The sequence below is a fragment of the Panicum virgatum genome, chromosome 5K (assembly GCF_016808335.1).
Source record: "Panicum virgatum strain AP13 chromosome 5K, P.virgatum_v5, whole genome shotgun sequence".
NCBI classification, from domain to species: Eukaryota; Viridiplantae; Streptophyta; class Magnoliopsida; order Poales; family Poaceae; genus Panicum; species Panicum virgatum.
In genome coordinates this window covers 4,488,653-4,511,910 of record NC_053140.1, presented here as the reverse complement: position 1 = coordinate 4,511,910, position 23,258 = coordinate 4,488,653, and the positions used below count along the sequence as shown (strand labels likewise).

General features: G+C 46.2%; 1 long non-coding RNA gene across 1 annotated transcript; it reads right to left on the bottom strand.

Moving 5' to 3' along the window:
- Positions 1–7,683: 7,683 nt before the first annotated feature.
- LOC120705784 lies at positions 7,684–8,962 on the bottom strand. Its single transcript, XR_005688052.1, has 2 exons — positions 8,621–8,962; positions 7,684–8,241 (listed from the first exon to the last, which is right to left on the bottom strand). It is a non-coding gene; the product is annotated as an uncharacterized LOC120705784 (long non-coding RNA).
- Positions 8,963–23,258: the final 14,296 nt, after the last annotated feature.

Here is a 23,258-nt window from a genome sequence, read left to right as displayed (position 1 = left end):
CTCAAGCAGTACATTGAGAAATTGGCAGTCATGTCCAGCCCTTCGGAGAAGGCGGAGTTGTTATACATTTCCACATAAGGCGCAGCCGTCAGTGCCGCTCTCGTCGAAGAGCACATGGTCGAAGGGGCATTAACCCAGGCGCCCATATACTTCGTCTCCGAAGCCTTGAACGGATCGAAATTGCTATACTCAGAGATGGAGAAAATGGCATACGCAGTAGTCATGGCAGCTCACAAACTTCGTTACTACTTCTAGAGCCACAAATCAAGGTTCCAACCTCTTTCCCACTCCGGGACATGTTTGAAAACAGAGAAGCCTCCAGCAGGATAGGCAAATGGGCTACGCAGTTAGCCGAGCACACTATTGACTTCGTCTCTAGATCAGCAATCAAGTCACAGGTCTTGGCAGATTTCATCGCAGATTGGACTCCAGCCACACCTTCGCAAGAATAGCCGAAGATAGAAGCAATATGGCAACTTGAGTGCGATGGGGCTTACCAGAGAGACGGAGCAGGAGCTTCGGCTGTATTGACAGCACCCTCGGGCACACAACTGAAGTACACAGCAAGACTTGATTTCAAGGGGTGCACAAACAATGTCGCAGAGTACGAAGGCCTTGTCTTGGGTCTTCGCAAAGCAAGAGCGCTGGGCGCGCGAAGATTAACGATCAGGTCTGATTCAGAGTTGATCACATGCCAAATAAACAAGTCAAACAGGGCTCTCAAGCCATAATTGGCGAAGTACCTGGCAGCAGTGCGAAGCATGGAGAAATACTTCCTCGGGTTTAGTATCCGCAGTTTCTCCAGAACGAAGAATAAGCAAGCCGATCAACTGGCGAAGGCAGCAGCACAGTTCGATTCATTAACGCCAGATGTGTTCTTCGAAACTTTAAAGCAGGCCTCCGTCACTTTTACCGAAGAACCAGCCAAATTCGTCAACGCCATAACCAACGAAGAATGGAGGGCCGCCATAATGGGCTACCTTCGCGGACACTTCGTCCCGGAGTATGAGAAGGAAGAAAAGAGAATGGCACTTCGGGCCAGGAATTACAGAATCATAGGCGAAGAGTTATACCGAGGGGGAGTCTGCGCACCACTCCTAAAGTGCATCTCACGTGAAGAAGGCAAACAGCTGCTTGAAGAGATACATGCAGGGATGTGTTCTTCGCACATCGCAACGAGGGCCCTGGTCGGCAAAGCTTTCCGTGAATGATTTTATTGGCCCTCGGCTGTGGCGGACGCTCACAATGTGGTTCGCACATGTCCAAATTGCCAGAGGCATGCCCCATACAGTAAATTCCCATCCGACGAGGTGCAGCTACTTCCTCCGGTATGACCCCTCACACGATGGGGCATTGATATTGTTGGACCATTGCCTACAGCTCCAGGAAACTACAAGTACTCTGCTGTGGCGGTAGAGTACTTCTCCAAATGGGCCGAGGCCAAAGCACTCAGGGACATCACAGCAGGAGCCCTACAAAATTTTTTTTTGGCAGAACATCGTCTGTCGCTTCGGGGTCCCGAAGGAGGTTACAGTGGACAATGGCAAGCAGTTTGACTGCACAACTTTCCGGGAGTTCACCACTCAACTTGGCATCAACTTATGCTTCGCGTTGGTCTACCACCCGCAGTCTAACGGCGCGGTGGAAAGGGCCAACGACATCATCTTTGCAGGCATCAAGAAAAACATCACTGAGCTGCCGAAGGGGAAATGGGCAGATGAGCTGTCGTTGGTCATATGGTCTCATAACAAAACAGAGTCCAGGACCACGAAGTTCACCCCGTTCAAGCTACTATACAGCGAAGAAGCCGTAACACCCGAGGAAATCAAACTCAAATCTTGGAGAACAGCCGAAGGGGTAGAAAACGCCGAAGAAGACATCAAGCCCTCAATCGACACAATCGAAGTTGGCAAGATTCAAGCATCAATCAACTTGGGAAAATTCCAAGAAGAAACGCGAAGGTGGAAGAATAAGAAAGTGAAGCCCAGAGACATCAAAGAGGGGGACTTGGTGCTTCGAAGAATACCGAAGGCCAAGCAAAAGGGCAAGATGCACAACAAGTGGGAAGGCCCATTTATCGTCGCATCTATGGCAAGGCCAGAGGCCTGCAGGCTCCGCACGCTAGAAGGCACTGAAGACCCTTATTCATGGAACAAGGACATGCTACAGAAGTACTACGTGTAGGAAGTGTGTAAAAGCCACCGGAGGGAAATAACCGAAGGAGCTTGTAGGGCAATTTTTTTTCTTTTTGCATCTTTTCTTTTTTTCTCATGTGTAAATCCGCACAATGTACCGAAGGGCTCGTACTCTTTTCCCCACGAGGGAAGCTTTCGAGTGTCCACTCGGGCGCCGAAGGTGTGAGGTTTTTAACGAGGCGGAACCCTATGTAACCCCTTTTGAAATATAAACAAGGCCCCCCACAAAAGAGTCTCGAAGGAACAGGCACGCTGCAAAGGCGCCGAAGCGTCTATCCCTCTTCGTCAAAGCGAAGAGGGGAGTTATCGGCGCAAAGTACAAGCCATAACGCTTGAAATAAGTAAGCACGAGGTGCAATCCCGATTAGGGGCTTCGCTCCTCTTAGCTTCACTTCCAAAGAAATTAACAAAAATCCCGTTGCATGAAAGCGAAGGGTGGAAAGTCCTATCGCGCGAAAGCCGAAGGCTAGGCGCGACCTCTCCGGCTAAAGAGCCGAAGGTCCCCTAACAAAGTCCTTACGTGCAAAAGCCTAAGGCGGAAAGTCCTGTCGCGCGAAAGCCGAAGGCTGGGCGCGACCTCTCCGGCTAAAGAGCCGAAGGTCCCCTAACAAAGTCCTTACGTGCAAAAGCCTAAGGCGGAAAGTCCTGTCGCGCGAAAGCGGAAGGCTAGGTGCAACCTCTCCCGCTAAAGAGCCAAAGGTCCCCTAACAAAGTCCTTACGTGCGAAAGCTTAAGGCGGAAAGTCCTATCGCGCGAAAGCCGAAGGCTCGGCGCGACCTCTCCGGCTAAAGAGCCGAAGGTCCCCTAACAAAGTCCTTACGTGCGAAAGCCTAAGGCGGAAAGTCATGTCCCGCGAAAGCCAAAGGCACGACGCGACCTCTACGGCTAAAGAGCCGAAGAACACTGTGAAAGTCCTTACGAGCAACGCCGCAGGCAAGGCGTGCATAGTTAAAACAAGAGCCGAAGAACCGACGGATGTCATCCTCCCTGCCAGTCGAGCGAAGGGGGTGGCGCTTCGCAAAACAGATACACGCACGACGCCGGTGACGATGAACGAACCAAAACGCGTTTGCGACCTCGCCCGCGCAAAGGGGGGTGGCACTTCGCAACAGTACATCCATGCACAGCCGAAGGACAAACGGGAAATCGACATACATCCATTACAAACAAGAAACTTCAATTACGTCTGTTACATTGTTACAATAAGACACCTCGCGAAAAAGTGAGAAGACCAATAAGTTACATTGTTACATCCGAGTTTTCTTCCTCGAAGACCATGCGGTCCACCTCAGATATAACTTCGCGGACCGCAACATCCATTATTTCTTCGGCTGTCTGTCGAAGAAACACCTCGAAGTCGTCGCCTGAAATCGAGGGCAACGCAAATTAACTAGAACTCTCGTCAAAGATGCCTTTGCGACGATACATGAATTCATGTGGTGACAGGGGCTCTTCATCCACCTGCTCCGGTTTCGGTTCACGGAGACTGGCGGGAGCGCTATACGGCCTATCGGTATCGAGAATCCATTTTATTTCGCGACGAAGCGCGCGGTCAGCAAGGATCTTCGCGTGTTTTTTTGGATCACGTTGAAATTCGGCAAAAAAACGCTTCGTATCGGCGTTCCGAAGATCGTAAACGCGCACCCTATCTGCCCAAAATTCTTCAAATGAAACCGAAGGGTAACGAATATGGAACTTCGCCCAGGACGCACCAGCGACATAGAAATTCCCTCGCTTCAGCTGGCGAGGCAGCACGCCTTCGGTCACCTGCGCAGGGGCTAACGTAGGGTCCTGCGCAGGCACCGAAGGTGTTAGTTTCCAAAAAATCATAATTACAACTCAAAAGTGGACTGTCACACGACCACAGCCCTCACACCTCGCCAGCTGCAGGGTGAGAAGAGCCCCCCCACGGTTTGGTCTTCGGCCGCCGGGGCTCAGTCGGTGGCCCACGACCGCCGCCGGCATTTCCTCCCTCGCCACCCGCTCCCTCGCCACCATCATCACCAGAAGGCGGCGTAGCACCTCCGTCGGCGTGGTCGCCACCACCATCAGCATCAGCAGTTGGAGCTTCGGCAAGGATGGGCTCCGCAACAGCGTCGGCTTTGGCTTGAAGCTAAAAAACACGAATTCTCACAGATATCAAGATGCATTTCAGGGCGAAGAAAAGGCGCATAAAAAAGAAGAGGAAATTACCTGGGCCTTCATTCGTTCAACTTCGCGACGCACGATCGCGCGGCCTTCGCCCTTGAAGAAGTGGTCCATGAAATTTTTGGCAATGTTCTTCGCAAGAGCGGGCAGCGCCTTCGGGCGAACTGCATCTTCTCCGGGCCAGGGAAAACCTTCGTCGCAGAGGCAACGGAGCTGGGCTTTCGTCACAGTGCTGGCGCTGGTAGCTTTGGAAGGGAACAAGCTGTACACCGCAACACTTAGCGTGCGAACGGCGACAACAACGCTTATATCCTCGTTGAAATGAGCCCCAGCGTCCAACATAGTAACACATGCTCGGAGCCACTTGAAGAAGTCGTCCACCCCGACGGTGTCCCCCGAAGATACATCAGTAGCATCAAGCCCGTACTTCTTCAGGATGTCCGGAAGCTCTTTCTGAAGCTTGGTCGCTCCAGCCCTCACCGACTCCTTGGAGGAATGGAAACGTTTGTGCATAAGAGCCCGCCGTTTTTCGGCATCGTCCTCGAGAAACTTCGCGGCCTTCGCTGAATCCTCCGCCTTCACCGCCCGGTCAGCTGCCGCCAGCAGCTCCGTGGTGAGGGTCGCCTTTTCTTCGGAAGATTTGTCGAGGCACCGTTACAGTGCTTCTTTTTCTTTCTCCAGAGCAGCCACCTTCGCCTCCAGATCTGCGACGACAGCCCTTGAGCTCTCTTCGGCCGCCAACTGTCGAGCGGCACAGCGCGCAACCACGAAGGCCTTCAGCGATAAATCTTGCGCACTCTCTAGCATGTTCGTCAGTCCACTCGCCATCAAGTCTTTTTCCATCAGAGGGAAGCAAAACGAGCCACCCGCCTCCGCCAGTAGTTCACGCTCACAGTCCCGGCTCTCAAAACGAAGGGACTTGACGATCTTGCCGCCAAGACGCACGGCCGTGGGCTTCGCTCCGAGCTCCGTGGCAACAGCTTCGGGGTCAGCATTGCGGACGAAGAAGCTATTGCTGTCCGATGTGCTGCTTGACTCTTCGCCAACACTCACTTTCGTCCCAGAGCTGGACGCAGTGTTCTGCTCAGGCAACTTCTCGGCATCTTTGCCGGAGGCAGAGTCTTGGGGCGGCGCAGACGAGCGATGGGGGGAGTCGATGACGATGTTCACCTCCTTGTCGCCTTCCTCGTCATCGCTCTCCGGAGCGGTGCTGAACTCAAGGTCCAGGTTCGGAGGGACCGCCCTCAAGGGTGGCACCTCTTTAGGAACAGCGAAGGGTGGCGCCTCGGCAGCCGCGCGGTTGCTGTCTTCGCTCCCATCATCTTCAGAGCCCCCCTTGCTTTGCAGGGGAGACTGCTGCAAGATGGCATCGATGAGCCGGCCTCTCTTCTTTGGCTCTGTGGACGAAGACGCATGTTTCCATTTTGCCTTTTCCAAAGCCTTCGCCTTCTCCGGGCCGCCCTGGCCCTTAGCAAGCTTCAACTCGGCCGCCCGCTGAGGAGCGGAGAGGCCCAAGACGTAGAACACCCGGTTCTGTCGAGCCCCGCTAAGATGCCCGACAAGGGCTTTGTACTCGTCCCTCGAGACCGACCCGACCATCTTGTTGGCCCGGCTCTCGATAACAACAGGGTCCACCCCTGCATCACCGAAGAGGCACAAAGTGTAAGCAAAAGAGTGAAGTGTACACCTCCATAACAAGAGCTTAAGCACGAAAACTCACGGTCGGTCCGAAGGCTGAAGACGGTTGCGAAATCAGGTACCGGAATACCTTCGATCCAGCGGTCCTCAGCCAACCAGCTGGAGATGTCCCAGCCGACCCTGACGGGAAAGCAGCCGCATGCGACGAACTCTTCGATGATGTCGCGCGTGCTGAAGGTCTTCGATAGTTTCCGCAGCAGGGCGAGAAGAGCCTCATCTTCGGTTCGGACATGACAGGCGGCTTTCGGCACATCGCTAAGAGTAGCAATGCGGTCGATGACGAGGGGATGGGTCTTCGTGACGGGGTCCAATGTCACCTTGTGATAGAACCACTAGGATGACCAATCGTTGGCCCACTTGTTCTTGCTCGCGGGAACTGGACTCGGAAGGTTCTTGTGAAAGGCGAAGGTATAACAGCCATATTGGGGAATGGCTGATATCTCCGCACCTCCGGTTGATTGCACAGAAATCTTCTTCGGTTGATAATGCACCCTGAAGGCACGAGCGAAGCCTTCGGCGCTTGGTGAAAGGCGGCAGGTCTTCGCCAGCCACATGTACAGATTCAGCCGCACGATCGAAGTAGGTGTCATCTGATGCAAGTACACCTTGAACAGACGAAAGATGTCCACCACCACGGGGTCCAAGGGCATTTGAAGGCCGGCGGTGAACAAGTCACGGAAGACAATCACTTCGTCGGTGCGGGGATGAGCAACAGTCTCACCCGTCGGAGGAGCGCGGACATCGTCAGCAGAGACGAAGCCTCGACGAGCCAAGTCATCGAGGAGGGACGGAGTCATCTTCGACAAGCCGAGTACGGTGGTCGTCGGACCTCCCGATTGATTCTTCTTCGGAGCCATCTCCGAAGATCCAGATTGTTCCGCGGTCGCCACTCTTGAAGTGTATTACCAAAAGAGTTCGAACAAAAATGAGCTCTGATAGAACCTCCGCGAGATGGCAAATGAGGAGGCTGGAAAGCAAAGGCAACGTGAAGTAGCATTGCGCAGTCGCGACGCCGCTATTTAAAGGGGGGCGAGCGCGAGACCCAGCACGCGCGGCGCCGCGAAGTGGAAAGACGGCAGCACCCCGCGCTACGCGTCTAAGATTAGGGAACCGAGGGGCTTTTTTGTCTTTTCAAAGCCACGAACCAAAGAGAAAATTCCCCGCCAAATTTTTTTAATTCGATAATTTGAGCACAAACTAACGGTTTAATTCTGAAATCTTTGCTCCCTCGGCGAAAGTATAACATTTTTTGCAGGGTAAAACGGACTGTGCTTCGCCGGACACCATCGCGACGCCCAGCTCGAAGGGTGGCGCTTCGGGGCGCTGATGGCGCCCACGGGGTCGAAGCCGCGCCCCTCCCGAAGATCGGGCCGAGGCTCCAAGGGGCTACTGTTGGGGACACCACCTTCGGATCGGACGCCGAAGGTTCGCGAAGACCAGACGGCGTATGTGTTGAAGCCAATGCCAGGAGCAAACGTAGAGGACATCCATCTTCGCTTATCTCTTAGGTTAAGCAATAATTTTGGTAGGAATATGCTCAAAAAGGAGAGACAGCCAAAACAGCAATGCTGTACATTAATACACATAGGGGACAATTATTAACTAGTGTGTAATTTTGCTTGATTTAGGCCGGTGCAAACAATGAAACAACAAGAATCTTGTGCATTGTTTCACCAGTGACTCATTCACTGATGCATCAGTATGGTACAATAAGTGAACTGATGCAGCAAATAATTGGAAATACATTTTAAGTTTTACAGTCATTCCAGTAGAGTGAGGCAAGAAAAAAAAAGAACAGACCAAATAAAAGAACAAGCTCATAGAATATTTGTGAGCTCCAACTGATATCATGCTTGCTACTCAAACAAGGACTAAAGAACCCACACATCCACTCGTTTTTCTCTTACTAAATCCCACCGGTAAAACCCGCATAAACCAAACAGGCTGCAATGCAGCAGTAATAAACAAAGCATAAGATAAGTCTTGCCATCAATTTACGTCTTCCATAATCTGCATTTCATACCTCTGGCAGGCAGGGCTCTGATTCTATTCCTTTGCAGCCTTGAGTATTATCATCATGTTGGCATTTCAGACCTTTTCGTTTATCCACTGAAGTAACTGATCCATCAGGAATAACATCACAGTTGGAACGGTTGAAGCAACCATGGGCGAACAAGAAGCATATTTATGTGTATGCACCCTACATCCAGGGTTTTTTTTGTAAGAAGAATACAAATGATTTTATTAGCATAAAATTTTTACTGTCGAGGTAAGGAACAGAAAATTTCTAAATCACAGTTAAATGTTAGGAATATGTGTTTTCCAAACATTATCTTTCCCCAAAGTCCTGACAATCATGTTTAATCCAACAGAATAACTTCCCAAACACCTTAATATAACACAGGGTAATCAAATTAGATATATGCAGACCATCTGAAAATGTTTATTCGTTTGTGCACAGTGAACATCCCTTCACACTGAACACCCAACCTACAAAACAAGAAGACGACATTTTCCCCATCCACATCGAATACAGTGGATAAACAAAGATCAAAACGGAGACAAGAATTGGTGCATACCGGGTCGTCGGATCTGACGGTGAGAGAGCCGCCGCCGCCGCTCCCACCTCGCGGATAGAAACCTTGTCAGCGTCAGGTCCCCCATGAATTGAAGTAGACGACGATACCTCTGGTACGTTCAGGTACAATGGCGCCAAGGAAATCGATCTATTTCCTCTTCTCTCTAGACTCGGCATAAATATTGAGGGCTGGGAGTGGAAGACTCGAACTCAGAAGAGGATGGAGGAGATCGGGTAGACTCCGCCGCGCCGGGTACCGCCGTACCGGACCGGACCGAGGAGGAAGAAGGGCACCTTTGACTGCTGCGGGAGGCTTCTTCGCGTCGGGGCGGAACACGCGGGCCCGCGTGGGGCTCGGCCACGGCCTGGCCCAATGCAGTCAACCACCACATCAGTATTTGGGCCTTGTTTCCTCTTCTTCCTTCTGGTGGGCTGGATTTTCTTTCTTCTGCGTTTCTTTCCCAATCGTGGCCACGCAGGCGGCGGGCTATCGTATTGTATTTTTCTGTTTTTTCAAGGGTATCCTCGTAAACTGGACTGTAACCATCACATTTTATAAATGAATATTTTCCGGTTTCTCAAAACAAAAAAAAGCTGCGGGCTTGGGAACGTGTGGTGTGGTAACGGTGCCACGGCTAGTTTCCCATTTTTATGGTCCACTACTCACTACTAGTGTTATTTTTTTATTTTACAATTTTCTAAAAAGCGGTAGTTGTAACGATGCCTCCGTGCCTGCATCCATTCCACATCTTACTATTACTAGTTAGAAGCTCTTTTTGAAGCCTTCAGATGATACCACCTAGGATCCTAAGTGGACAATCTAAAAAAATAGAGAAATTCTATAAATTCTCACAAAAATCAGAAACATCTAGCCACCAATTCGGCAACTCTAATCATAATAGCCATTGGATTTGTTATCTTTTTCTAATAAATTATCCACCTTTTCTATTATGAAAATAAACTAAAGTAACCCGCTACACATATATTTAAATTACCCACCTCTGCCATTATAAAAATAATCTAAAGTAACCCCTAATCTTAATGTAAAGTACCACTTATGTCATTATAAAATAATATCAAATAACCTCCTAAATTTTTGTATATATTATCCAGTGATATCATTATAATAAAATAAAATAAACCCCAAATTTGAATCAATATTATATTATTATAATAAAATCTTACAGTTCATCAATATAAAATTTCAAATTACTATTTTTATCATCATTAGTACATTATTTATGTTATTATTTATATAAAAATACTAACCGTAATGTAATGTGTGTCACCATATATTCATATATAAGAGAAGAGATAAGAATATTAATTTTTATGTTGTTCACATAGCTTAAACAATCACTACTACAGAACAAGCCTTTTGTCCCGGTTGGGAAAGACCTTTTGTCCCGGTTTCCCAACCGGGACCGCCAAGGCGGGACAAAAGGGTCCCCCATTTTGTCCCGGGTCAGGCAACCAGGACAAATGAGGGCCTTTGGTCCCGGTTGGTGCCAGCACCGACGTGGCAGGCACCCCCTTTGGTCCCGGTTGGTAAAGACCCTCTTTTTTTCATGTTTCTTTTGGGTTATTTCTATTCCATTTCAGATTGAATTTTGTATTGGAATTTAAGTGAAGTATGAATTGCAGTAATATAAATATATATTCATTTACTCATATAAAGTGCAACACAAAAGTCAATTACGTACAAAATGCAACTAAAGTTTTACTTAATTTTGTAATATTTACTCCTATTATCTATGTTTGACATGCCATCATAGTAGAATTCTCCTGCCGGGTCGAGGACCTCACGAACAATAAATCTGCTCAAGGCTTCTTGAATCGTCAGGATCCTTTCCTCTGGTATGAGTGTATCATGCATTTGATAAATCTATGGTAAAATGAGAATATTGATCAGAACGTTACAAAATGAGTTGCATGCAACTATGATAAAGTTTTTTACTTACTTCCTTCTCCCATTCGCTTTCGGTCTTTTGAGGACATACCAGGCCATGGATATTCTCTATGACATAGTATGCACATAAATTAGTTTATTGCACCTGCCTCCGACACTTTAAGAGAAATAAATGAAATAATTAGCTATTAATGTATACATATATATTAAAGGATATGGAACATGCAAATAAAGTAGAATCCCATCTGTACCGAAAAGTCTGTCTTCCATTTTAGTTCGGCGCTGAAATTGCCACTATGCTTTCGAACGAATTTCTTCCAAACCTTGAACATGAACCCAGACGAATAATTAAAGATAGTTGATTTCAAAAGCAATGGTGATTGAGGTGGTATGAGAAGAATTAATTACTTGTTCAACATGTCCCTAATGTCTTTGTATTGGTCTGGATTTCTCCGCAAAGTGTCCATAACAACTGCTAAACTCAAGTCCGAAAATATGACAACTAGTATCCAGTGATCTCTGCAAGATTTCATGTACGGTTAATAAAATTCAGTTATACAGAACTAAAATAGTTACATGGCAGAAAAGACTTACGCAAAGTTGTACGGAAATAGAATGAGACTCTTGTAATGTTGAATGGTTAGGTACTTGTACTAGTTTTTGAATGTTTCTGCAGGATTGCCCTGGAGATTCTTGCAATTCACAACCGTTGGGTCGACGAAGCCGATGTGATAATACCTTTTTTTCCGGCATGTTTGAATCTCCATCCTACGGGATACAAAATGAAGTAAGGAACCTCCATCGTTAGTTATATATGGTAATGAACAAGATTTAAAGAACACACTTACAGAAGCCACAAAGCGACCATAGAGATGTCGAGGGCGTCCTGATGGTATAATTGGTACACTTCTTCCCAATCAATCCATATGATGGCCTCTCCACGAAAGAAATCTTCATCTCCCATCTTTGCGCCCTGCATGAAGTTGCATTCTCTCATCGCCTTCATGTACAAGTCATGTAGCCTTCGCATTTGCGTTGGAAGCAACTGCACAATTTCTGGGGGGACAAGGCTGGTGCCCTCCTTATAGTACCATTTGACCACTGGAGCTATCAGATACTCTTTCAGCGGATCCAGATCTTGATTCGAAGCCCCTGTTATCTCATCAGTAGTGAGCTTTGCTGATTGCAAGAACCCCAGAAAGTCTTGTTGTTCCTGATTTAGAACAACTAGCGGTTCTATTGATTGTTTCTGTTGGGCCCCGAGCTGTGGAACACCGGACGATGACGACCCTGATTGTCTCTTGTCGTATGATTTCTTAATCGAGCGATCGTAGTTCGAAAGCGGCGGTTTCTCAATGAACTTTCTTCTATTCGATTCCTTCATTCCAATAAAAAATTTTAATTTTGAAGGGTCCAGTGGTTTATCCTTATTCTCTGGCTCCATCTTTTTTTGCTTCTTTGGCGGTGGCGGAGGAGGTGAGCCAGGAGATGGCGGCTCAGCAGGAGTAGTCGACGGCTGCCTAGGAGATGGCGGCTCAGCAGCAGAGTGTTCTGGGGCAGGTTCCGGAGATGGTGGCGGAGGAGGTGAACGACGAGCGTGTTGTGGCGATGCCGGCCTTGATCCCTGATCGGTAGGCTTGAGAATGATGTACCGCTTGTCCCATAGGTTGTAACTATGAACGTCGTCTACTAGTGTTGTCTCCTCGTCATCTCCAGGAATATCGAGCTCGAGATTCTTCCAATCATTACACACCTCCTCGACCCCAACTTTAGCGTATCCAGCCGGGATCTCTTGCCCATGGTACACCTCGTCTGGTATGCTTGGCATGGCAGAACCGTACGCTACCGTGAACCTTAAGTTCCTACTGCAAGTTTGAAGCGCACAAGGTGTCCACTGGGTAATCTCATCCACTGGATAATGCTGCTCGGCCGTTGTGTCAATAGCGTCGATTCTCGTATCGGCAGGGAGGCCCGTGGAGGCACAGCTACTTTTACGTTGAGATAGGCCAGCCGCATCGACAATAGGCTCTGCTGGCGTCGCTTGCTGCTGTTGCTACTGCTGGCTCATTGCTAAGGCCACCTGGCGTTTAACCTCTTCTGCCATTCTTTCATCTTGTGAGAGGAGTTGTTCCTCTAGCCTTCGCAAGTGCAGGCGGTCCTCGTTCTTTCTTCTATCGTGGCTTCTATATGTATCGATGTAATCTCTAAAGCCATATTTCCACACAACCACTACCTTGCCCCTTGTACGCCACGGATGTTCTGGGTACTGCAGGGCGTATATCAGTTCGTCCTTTTCTCTATCGGGCTGGAATGTGCCTTGGCTAACTGCTTGTATGGCCTCCTGTAGTCTGCGGGCCACTTGCTGAATTTTCTGGCTAAAGATGCACTCCCCCGTCTCTGGGTCTAATGTTCCACCATGAGCATAGTACCAGTTCTTTGAACGTTCAAGCCAGGTGATGGTCGCAGGCATGATATTTTTGTCAATCAAATCCTGCTCCATCTTCTTCCATTTTGGTTTTGCCATCTTGTACCCACCTTGCCCTAGAGTGTGATGATATACTTTCTTGGAGACATTTTTCTTGGCCTTTTCCACATTCCGAATCCCAAGCTCTGAAGACTTATATTCCACAAAGGCATTCCAGTGGTCCTTCTGCTTTGCAAGGTCTCCAGTGAACTCTGGCATTTTCCCTTTCTTGATATAATTCTTCGTCAGATTCTTCTTAAATGTCTGAAGTTGTTTGGCTATCTTGCTCAGGGTCCAGCACTTAGCAGCTTCTTCTGATTCAGCCGGAACCGTGAAGTTCTTCTTCAGCTCCCGCCAGAGCCACTCCTTTTCTCTTTCAGGCACCGCATCCCTTTGCTCGCTTGGATTGTTAGCTTTCCATAACCTGAAGCTGATAGGGATGTGGTCCCGGACAAGACAACCACATTGCCTAATGTATTTCTTTGCAGCTGCTTCTGGAACGATCGGTTCGCCATCTGGAGCCACTTCTGTTATGATAAATCGCCCTCCCAATTTCTTGGTCTGGCCTTGCTTTGTTTTTTTGGCCTGACTTGATGATCCAGATGGCTTCAAAAAAATTCATATATATTCATGGTGATAACTCATTGTAAATACGACAAATAAAAAAAATGATCGATGTTAAGATATATACATTTGTTTCCTGGTCATCAGCATCAGCTGTTGGTTGACCAATTTCGTCGCCACCGGACATATTGAGGTATATGTCGGTATTTGCAGCATCACCGGTGTCGTCGGCATGACCAGCCGCCGCGGCGCTACCGGATGCAATCATATCTATTAGGAACTGCTCATCATCCATCGCATCACGTCGCGGGTCCATCTGAACTAACTATTCAATATACAAATTATTTTGATCAAATTATACACCTATATATCCAAAATATTTGGAACTAAATTTCCATCTAAATTTTGAAACTAAATTTGCATACCAAATTTCCAAGGATCTAAATTTCCAACTAAATTTCCAAACTAAATTACCAAGAATCAAAATTTTCATTTAAATTTCCAAGGATTCAAATTTCCATCTAAATTTTCAAGGATCCAAATTTCCTGACTAAATTTCCAAGGATCAAATTTTCGAAATAAATTTCCATCTAAATGTCCATGTAAATTTCCATAAATTTTGTACAAAATTAATTCATGCAACAAATTAACTTGACTCAGAAACAAATAAACAAAATGGAAATTAATTCATGTAAGAAATTAATTTGAATCACAAACTAACATAATGGAAATTAATTGACTACACAAATGAACTTGAATCACAAACAAATTTGAATCACAAATAAAGTTGAATCACTACACACATTTACTTTAAACCCTAGAGCAGCTAATTAAACCACCCACGGCCGGCCAGCAGAGGCCTGCGCCGCCGTCGGCCCGGCGCTGGGAGATCAAGAAGAGGGCTCACAAACGTTAACTGGGGCCGTGCAGGGACGATGGTGGAGGAGTTCGAGGCGGCCGGCGGTGCAGTGAGACGACGAGCAGTGGCGGCGGCGCTCAGAGGCCGGGGCGGCGTAGTAGTGGATCGATCTGGCGTCTGGGATGACGGCAGCGCTTGGGGACGACGGCGCTTGTGGCGGCGCATGTGCTTGGCGAGGGGGACATGGGCGGCGGCTTGGCGGCTTGGCTCGGCGTCCGGCAGCGGCGCGGGTCGGGTCGGCGTGTCCTCTTTGTGGGCGGCGCGTGCCCATGGCATCCTCTTCGTGCGGCGGTGCCGTCGAACAGTGGCGACGACGTGGCCTAGCGTGGTCGACGACGAGGAGAGGCTGTGGCGGCGGAGATCAAGAAGTTGCAAAGTGACGGGAGCAGAGGAAGGGGGAGAAGGGGCCGAGATATATAGGGGGGCCTTTGGTTCCGGTTCCAGCCACCACCCGGAACCAAAGGGTCTTTGCTCCCGGGTGGTGGCTGGAACCGGGACCAAAGGGGGGTTTTGGTGGGGCCGCGGTGAAAATGCGCCTGTGGCCCACTTTTAGTCCCAGGTGGATCTACCACCCGGGACAAATGGGGGCCTGTGGCGCCAAAACTTTTGGGTTCTGAATGGTTTATTTTTTTCATTTCTATTTTTATTTACCTTTTAAAATAGGATAGCAGCTGTTAATTGTGTAAAAAATAAATTAGGGTTCCAAAAATAATCAAATAATGTTCCTGGGCTTATTTATACTTGATATGTACACAAAAATTGTTTATTTGTATTTAAGTTATTTGGATCCTTGAGATATATAACTTTATGTATATTATACTTTTTATTTTTACCATGCAAATATGTATTAGATAAAATAATTATTTCAAACTATTGGTTTTCGAAATAAAATGAGTTTCTTCAACACATTAACGTTAAAAAAGTGAGTTATACATATAACTTAGCCATTTCATGTGCTAGTCAATGTGTTTGTTTTGTGAGTGAGTTTGAATGTGTTAGTTAGAGTTTGTAGTTATACGTTTCATGAATTCATAAAACTATATGCTTAGTTTTAGAGAAATTGATGCATCACATATATTCAAACTATATGTTTAGAGAAATTGATGCATCACATATATAATCAAAATATTCAAATTCTCCATCACATGTTTATGAAATATTACATAATGATTCTAATACATCAAGGATCAGCAGGTACTGGTACGGTAACAGACTTCCTCTTCACAAATATCCCTTGATTATGATCACGATGCAAGTATGGAGCATCCTCATTGGTCAGCAGGGTGCATGGATCAGCATTGACTGTGAAAGGTGGAATGCCAACAAAAAGTTATTATAGTCCTCTGACAAGTCTGTCATGTTCTCGACTCCAACAATATTTCTTTTACCTGAAAGGACTATGTGTCGCTTTGGCTCATCAGTTTATTTGTTGATCCCCTTCTTTGGCTTGCTAGACATGTCCTTAACGTAGAAACCCTAAGAAACATCCTGGGCTAGGACGAATAGCTCGTCTCTGTACCCAAGATTGTTAAGATCAACTATTGTCATACCGTACTGATCTTTTATTACTCTAGTCAGCTTCACCCACTGGCACCGAAACAGAGGCACCTTGAAATTGGGACCGTAATCCAATTCCCATATCTCTTCAATGTAACCATAAAATGTCTCCTTTTTTCCATTGCTGTATGTGGCGCCCATACGCACATCACTATTTTGATTTGTGCTTTTTTTATCTTGGGCTGCCGTGTAAAATGTGTTCCCATTTATCTCATACCCTTGGTACGTTAAGATATTCCAAGATGGTCCCCTAGAGAACAAGAATAGTTGTTCACCTATATCCATGTTATGCATTAGATGTCTCCGCAACCAGCTGCCGAAAGTGTTGATGTGTTGACGTGTAATCCAGGTCTCAGACTTTTCTGGGAATTCTGAGGTTATAATCTTTTTATGTTCCTCGATATACGGATCCACCAAGGATGATTGTTGAAGAACCGCGTAAAGCACTTTCTTGAACGAGTCATCATCTGTGCAGACATGAGACTTTTTCCCTAGTGTGCCCTTTCCATTTAGTCTCCCCTCATAGCACAAATCAGGGACCCCAATCGGTTTAAGATCATTAATAAAATCAACACAAAAGTCAATAACCTCCTCTGTTCCATACGCACTGGCGATGCTTCCTTCTGGACGAGCACGGTTACAAACACATTTCTTTAGTACACCCATGAACCTCTCGAAGGGGAACATGTTGTGTAGATATACAGGTCCGAGTATATCAATCTCTTTCACATGGTGCACTAGAAGATGTATGTGTCATAATGTTGAAGAATGATGGTGGAAATATCAGCTCAAATCCAACAAGACACTGCACCACATCGTTCTGCAGCTTTGTCAGATTGTCTGGGTCAATTATCTTTTGAGAAATTACGTTGAGGAAGGTACATAGCTTCATGATGGTTAACCGCACATTCTCAGGCAGAATCCCCCGCAGCACAATAGGAAGAAGTTCAGTCATAAGCACGTGGCAGTCGTGAGACCTTTAGGTTTGTCAATTTCTTCTCTTGCAAATTTAGGATTTCTTTTATATACGATGAGTATTCAGATGGAACCTAGACACTGCTCAAGCATTCAAACATGCTTTCCTTTTCTTCTTTGCTAAGAGTATAGCTGGCGGGACTTAAATAGTGTAATCCATTGTCTCTCTTTTCAGGATGTAGGGCATCTCTGTCTTTTATTCATTGCAATTCCTGACGTGCTTTTAGTGTATCTTTATTCTTTCCGTACACTCCCAAGAATCCTATCAGATTGACGCAAAGATTCTTTGTGAGGTGCATCACATCAATTGCATGGCGAACATCTAAGACTTTTCAATATAGTAGCTCCCAAAAAATAGACTTCTTCTTCCACAGGGGTGCCAATCAGTTGTCGCTCGGAGCAGGTTGGCTACCTGGTCCCTTTCCAAATACTACTTCTAGATCTTTGACCATTTTCAAGATGTCGCTACCAGTACGGTGCTTTGGTTTTGTTCGGTGGTCCGCCTGCCCTTTGAAATGCTTGCCTTTCCTTCGTACCTGATGTCTGACGGGAAGAAACCGACGATGACCCATGTATACACACTTTCTGCAGTGAGTCAACCATATACTATCAGTATCCTCCAAACAGTGTATGCAGTCTCTATATCCTTTGTTCGATTGTCCCGACAGGTTACTAAGAGCAGGCCAGTCATTGATGGTTACAAACAACAATGCTCGTAGGTTGAAGTCCTCTTGTTTGTATTCGTTCCACATCCGTACACCTTCTTTACGCCATAGCAATAACAGTTCCTCGACCAATGGTCTTAAGTATACATCGATGTCATTTTCTGGCTGCTTTGGGCCCTGGATAAGTATAGGCATCATGATGAATTTCCTCTTCATGCATAGCCATGGTGGAAGGTTGTATATGCATAGAGTGACAAGCCAAGTGCTGTGCCCACTGCTCATCTTACCGAAAGGATTCATGCCATCCGTACTCAAACTGAACCTTATATTTCTCGCATCCAAGGCAAAGTCAGTGTACGTTCTATCTATTTTTCTCCACTGTGACCCATCCGCTGGGTGTCTCAACATTGAGTCTTGCTTGCGTTTCTCTTTGTGCAATCGCATCAACTTAGCATTATCTTTATTTCTAAACAGACGCTTCAAACGTGGTATTATATACGAGTACCACATGATCTTGGCGGGAACTCTCTTCCGGGGATGCTTCCCCTCGACGTCCCCAGGATCATCTTTTCGGATCTTGTAACGCAATGCACCGCATACGGGGCAAACATCCAAATTCTCGTAGTCACCTCGGTAGAGGATGCAGTCATTGGGACATGCATGTATCTTCTGCACCTCCAATCCTAGAGGGCAAACAAGCTGTTTCGCTTCGTACGTCGTGCTAAGCAATTTGTTGTCTTTAAGAAGCATTTTTTCAAAAATTTTAGTAATTCACCAAATCCCTTGTCTGATACACCATATGTTGCCTTCCATTGCAGCAACTCCAGTGTGGTGCCAAGCTTCTTCAACCCATCCTCACATCCGGGGTACAACAACTCGCGATGGTCCTCTATCATCTGCTGGAACTTTAGCCTCTCTTTTTCACTCTCACAATCTTCCCGCTCACCGCACAATGCCTGCCCAAGCTCATCAGTGGGCTCATTTTTTGCAGCATCTGCTTCAGGCTCTTCCATGGCAGTATCATTGTCAAAGGCACCGAATCCAGCATGGATTGGAATTTGGGCGTCATCATAATCTACTTCTTCATTGTCTTCCATCATAACACTCTTTTCTCCATGTTTGGTCCAACATAAGTATTTGGGCATGAAACCATGACGGAAAATGTGACTGTGAAGGGTTGTTCTAGAGGAATAATCTTTATTATTCTGGCAGTGTAAGCATGGGCAGCACATGAAACCATTCTGCTTGTTTGCCTCGGCGACATTCAAAAAATAATGCAAGTGTAAGGATCACCGGGGTGTCCGACCCTAGAGGGGGAGGGGGTGAATAGGGTCGCTAATCGCTTTCTTTCCTAGGGCTCAATCTATTTGCATGAGATAAACCTAACACGTCCTACACATGCTAGTTATGACTAAGGTTTATCTATGCTACTCTCTACTTACCCCTAAAAGACTTGCAACTTATAGCCAATCCTAATCAAACTAACTAGGAAAGTAAAGGCACGCAAGATAGAGTAAATGCGGAAACGTAATACGGTAAGTAAAGAGGTAAGGGAGAGAATATGCAAACTCCCGTGAAGACACCAAGACACACAATTTAACGTGGTTCGGTTAGGACACCAAGTCCCTCCCTACGTCCACGGCCACTTGTCCAACACGAACAAGTGTGATGCCGAGTCTTTCCGCTTGATCACCGTCTTGCGTTCGCCACCAAGGCTCCCGGCAAGCAAATGCTAAGTGACCCCAAGTCACCAAGACAAAGGCCACCGTCACCGTCTCTCTCGAAGCGTCACCCACGGCACCGTCTTCACTATCGGAGCTTCTCACCAAGAGGGGTCTCCTTCCCCGCACAAAGTGTCATTGCCTCTCTACACTAAGTCGGAGGGTCACACGACGAGTACACAAGATGCTTGCTGCAGCAAGGCTTCTCTCAAGGGATCTCTCGCAAGAACTAATCCCTATTATAAGCACTAAGCACTTTCACAAGTGTGCTTAAGCCTATATGATGTACAATGAAGCTCTATGGTGGTTGGAGGTGTTCTTCAAGTGTAGTAAGCTTTCAGCAAATCCAGCACACTTAGATGACCCAGCCTTGGGGGTATATATAGCCCACACACCCCAAAAGAGCCATTGGGAAAGACTGACAAAAATTCTTAACGTCGGTTAAACCGACGCTCCAGTTTTGCCAACACCGGATTAACCGGTGAGTGTACTTTCCCTTCTACTAGCCGTTACAGTCTTCGAACAGCTACTTGATCAATCGACCGACGCTCTCAAATTTAACGTCGGTTCAACCAGTGCAAGTAATCTCAGAACCCCCCCCCCCCCGAAAAATGGAGTCTCTGGACAACTGCACCGACGCTCACTTTGCCTTGATCGCCGGTGTAACTGGTGCCTGTAAAACTCCTGCTGTTTCTTCGGCCTCCAAGTCCATTACACCGGTGAGTGTAAAACACCCAACGCCGGTTAATCCGGTGCCAAACCCTAGCTCGCAGCTTCTGTGTTCATTGCACCGATGAGTGCAATTTGCTCATCATCAGTTTGACCGGTGATAGCAAATTGTCTTTGTCTTGATCTTTTCGACTTGGATTTCTTCACGGTCTCTTCAATTCTTTTCGACTTGGATTTCTTCACGGTCGCTGCCCTGAGACCCACGAGGGTCGGCTCCCCCTCGACCCCCATCCGCTAATCGGTTAGCGGAACCACCGTAGGGGCGGCCCTTCGGGCCTAGCTACGCCTATCTTCTCTTTGTCATCACTTGAACCTAAAAGCCTAAGAATGGTCATCTTAACAATCATATTAGTCCAAGTGTTGTGTGTATCATCAATCGCCAAAACATTATATTGAAATATGGCATGAGAGGCCATTTTCGCTACAGCAAGCCATCAATGAACTCTTTGGTACGTCGGTCAGCTTTGTACATTCATTGCCGGTCCATCTGCATTGTTTGAATAACATGAATAGAAAAATAAATGGTCCAAAGTAATAACATTACTCATACACAATGATTAATTAAAAGGTCTACATAATCCATCACACAAACATAATAATTTCAATGGTCCAAGCTGAAATAATAGCAAATGCAATATATGCATGCTAATACAAACTACTCACGAGACCTATTGACCGAGGCCTCGTGAACCGCATCGCGAAGTCTCTCCACATTACGGTCAAATTCTGCTAGCCCTGACACTTCACGCCTTGCATTATATCGAGCCATCAACTCGCGATCGTCATCCGTACCATGTAGTTCGACATTAAATTCACACTGAAATTTGCGAGTTTCTCGACCAAGTTCAAAGCATTGAAATGCTCTCTTAACCCAACGATGAATATGACATCTCAGAAGTCCAACACGCTCCTCAGGTCGGAACTCAAGGGAATGTCCGGTGGGCTCCATTTGATTGCGTACCGCCGCTCGAGCGGACGCCTGGCACTCCAATGTACTCACAGGTGGCAAACTCATACTCTCTACACTTATCTTTACAACAATATAATGAAGACACATACAAAATACAACTAATTATTCATAATACAATAAAAAATTAATAAAATGATAAATAGTCACATTATAATATATACATACTCACATTGTAATATATATACTCTTATTGTAAACAAAAATCTTGTTTTAATTTATAATAATAATATGAACTCTCTATACATGAAAAATCACACATCAACTCTCTATACAAGAAAATCACACATCAACTCTCTATACTCATCTAGATAAACTAAAATAAGTAAATCTATCTATATATGCACAACTAAAAGTACCACACACATTTGAGTTCAAATGGTATAAAAATGAAGAAACTTTCACAATGAAACCTCCTATTATTTCTCTATTTCTAAACAATAAAAACTGAGCTAAACAAGAAATAAATGATGAGAGGAATAAGCTCCTAACCTTTATAGCTGTTGAATGGACAGGGAATCAAAGAGTCTTTACAAATCGTGGATGAAATGGACAAGAACTCCCCCCACCCGAGCCAAGAATAGCAAGAACACTGAGCTGAATGGCTCGGACGGGGGAGGAAGAAAGGGAATATAGGCCGGGGTCTTTTGTCCCGGTTGGAGCCACCAACCGGGACCAAATCCCCTCCATTTGTCCTGGTTGGTGGCTCCCTCCGGGACCATTGGTCCCCGGGGCCTTTGGTCCCGGTTGGAGCCACCAACCGGGACAAATGGAGGGGATTTGGTCCCGGTTGGTGGCTCCAACCGGGACAAAAGGCCCCTGCCCCCCACGCTGCCCCGCCTAGCCGTTGGACCTGGGACTAAAGCACTCTTTGGTCCCGGGTCCAAAGGCAGCCCGGACAAATGACTTGGACCAAAGACTTGTTCTGTAGTAGTGAATGTGTTCAATTAAATACATATCAAACATATATGGAGGTATGATGCAAAGTGGGAAAAAATTATTAGTAACTAAACATATCACATTTATTATAATTACATAATGATAAATATGTGTCTTTATAATACTGAATTAAAATATTTAATTAGTTAAAAAAAGCGTGAGATAAATAATTATTAGATATCTCTAACTAGTCCGTGCGTGAGCACGGGTTGATAGACTAGTTCATTTGAATTCGAACATCACAGCAGCAGATTCGATTAGCACGGCCATACTGATTACTGAAAAGTATTTGATGAACATCGTCTATCGCCTTGTTTCGTTTTGTTCGCTGCACGTTGGTCCTATCGGCCATGATTCTTCTCCAGAGAACACACACTGCACGGTCTGAATGATTTTCAGCTCTTCCCAGCGTATATGGGAACCGACTCTTTCAGGCTTTCACGATCGACTGCATGCTGGATATATGCACGTACGGTCGCATCTTGCATGAAAGGATCGGAATAAAGAGAGCGATGAATGGGAAGAAAGACAGCGCGCGCGGGGGGCACTGATCAGTGATCACCCTGTGTCCCTGTTCACCCGGCCGGACACCATACCGGAAGTGGCCACCAGCTTTACACTGTTTTCACCAGATCCCAAGCTGCTGCTCCTACATATATACATAGTACCATCACTGATCACCCTATGGACTAATCGAAAACTATAGTCCCCGGCCCACCGGCATGAACACACGCTCCATGACAATGCAACCGGGCCCTACCGCCGGGAACTAGTAGTTGTTTGTATTAACTTTAAACCTGATCACAACCATGGTGTGCAGGAAATGCAAAAGGAAGGAAAAAACTTACTAGCGAGTATGTACTACAAATGCAAGTCACTCGAAGTTTCCTTTGGTCAATTTTATTTTTAGAAGAAAATGCGAGCATGTGCATCATCAAAACTCTTTCATTTAATTACCTCCGATCCATCATAAAAATAATTCGACAAAGTCGCTATTGATAGTATATCTTGATAGTGCATGCATTTATTCGGCATTATCCATATGTTAATATATATTTTTCTATAATCTCAGGCAAATAAAGTTGAATAAGAGAAGTTTACTTTGGATGAAACTAAAACGATATAGACTGGTATGGTGCGGTATATATATAATAGCTAAATAATTCATAATGCAAAAACTAATTAAAGTGTGAAATTTTAAAATTCGGTACATATATATACACATCAGAG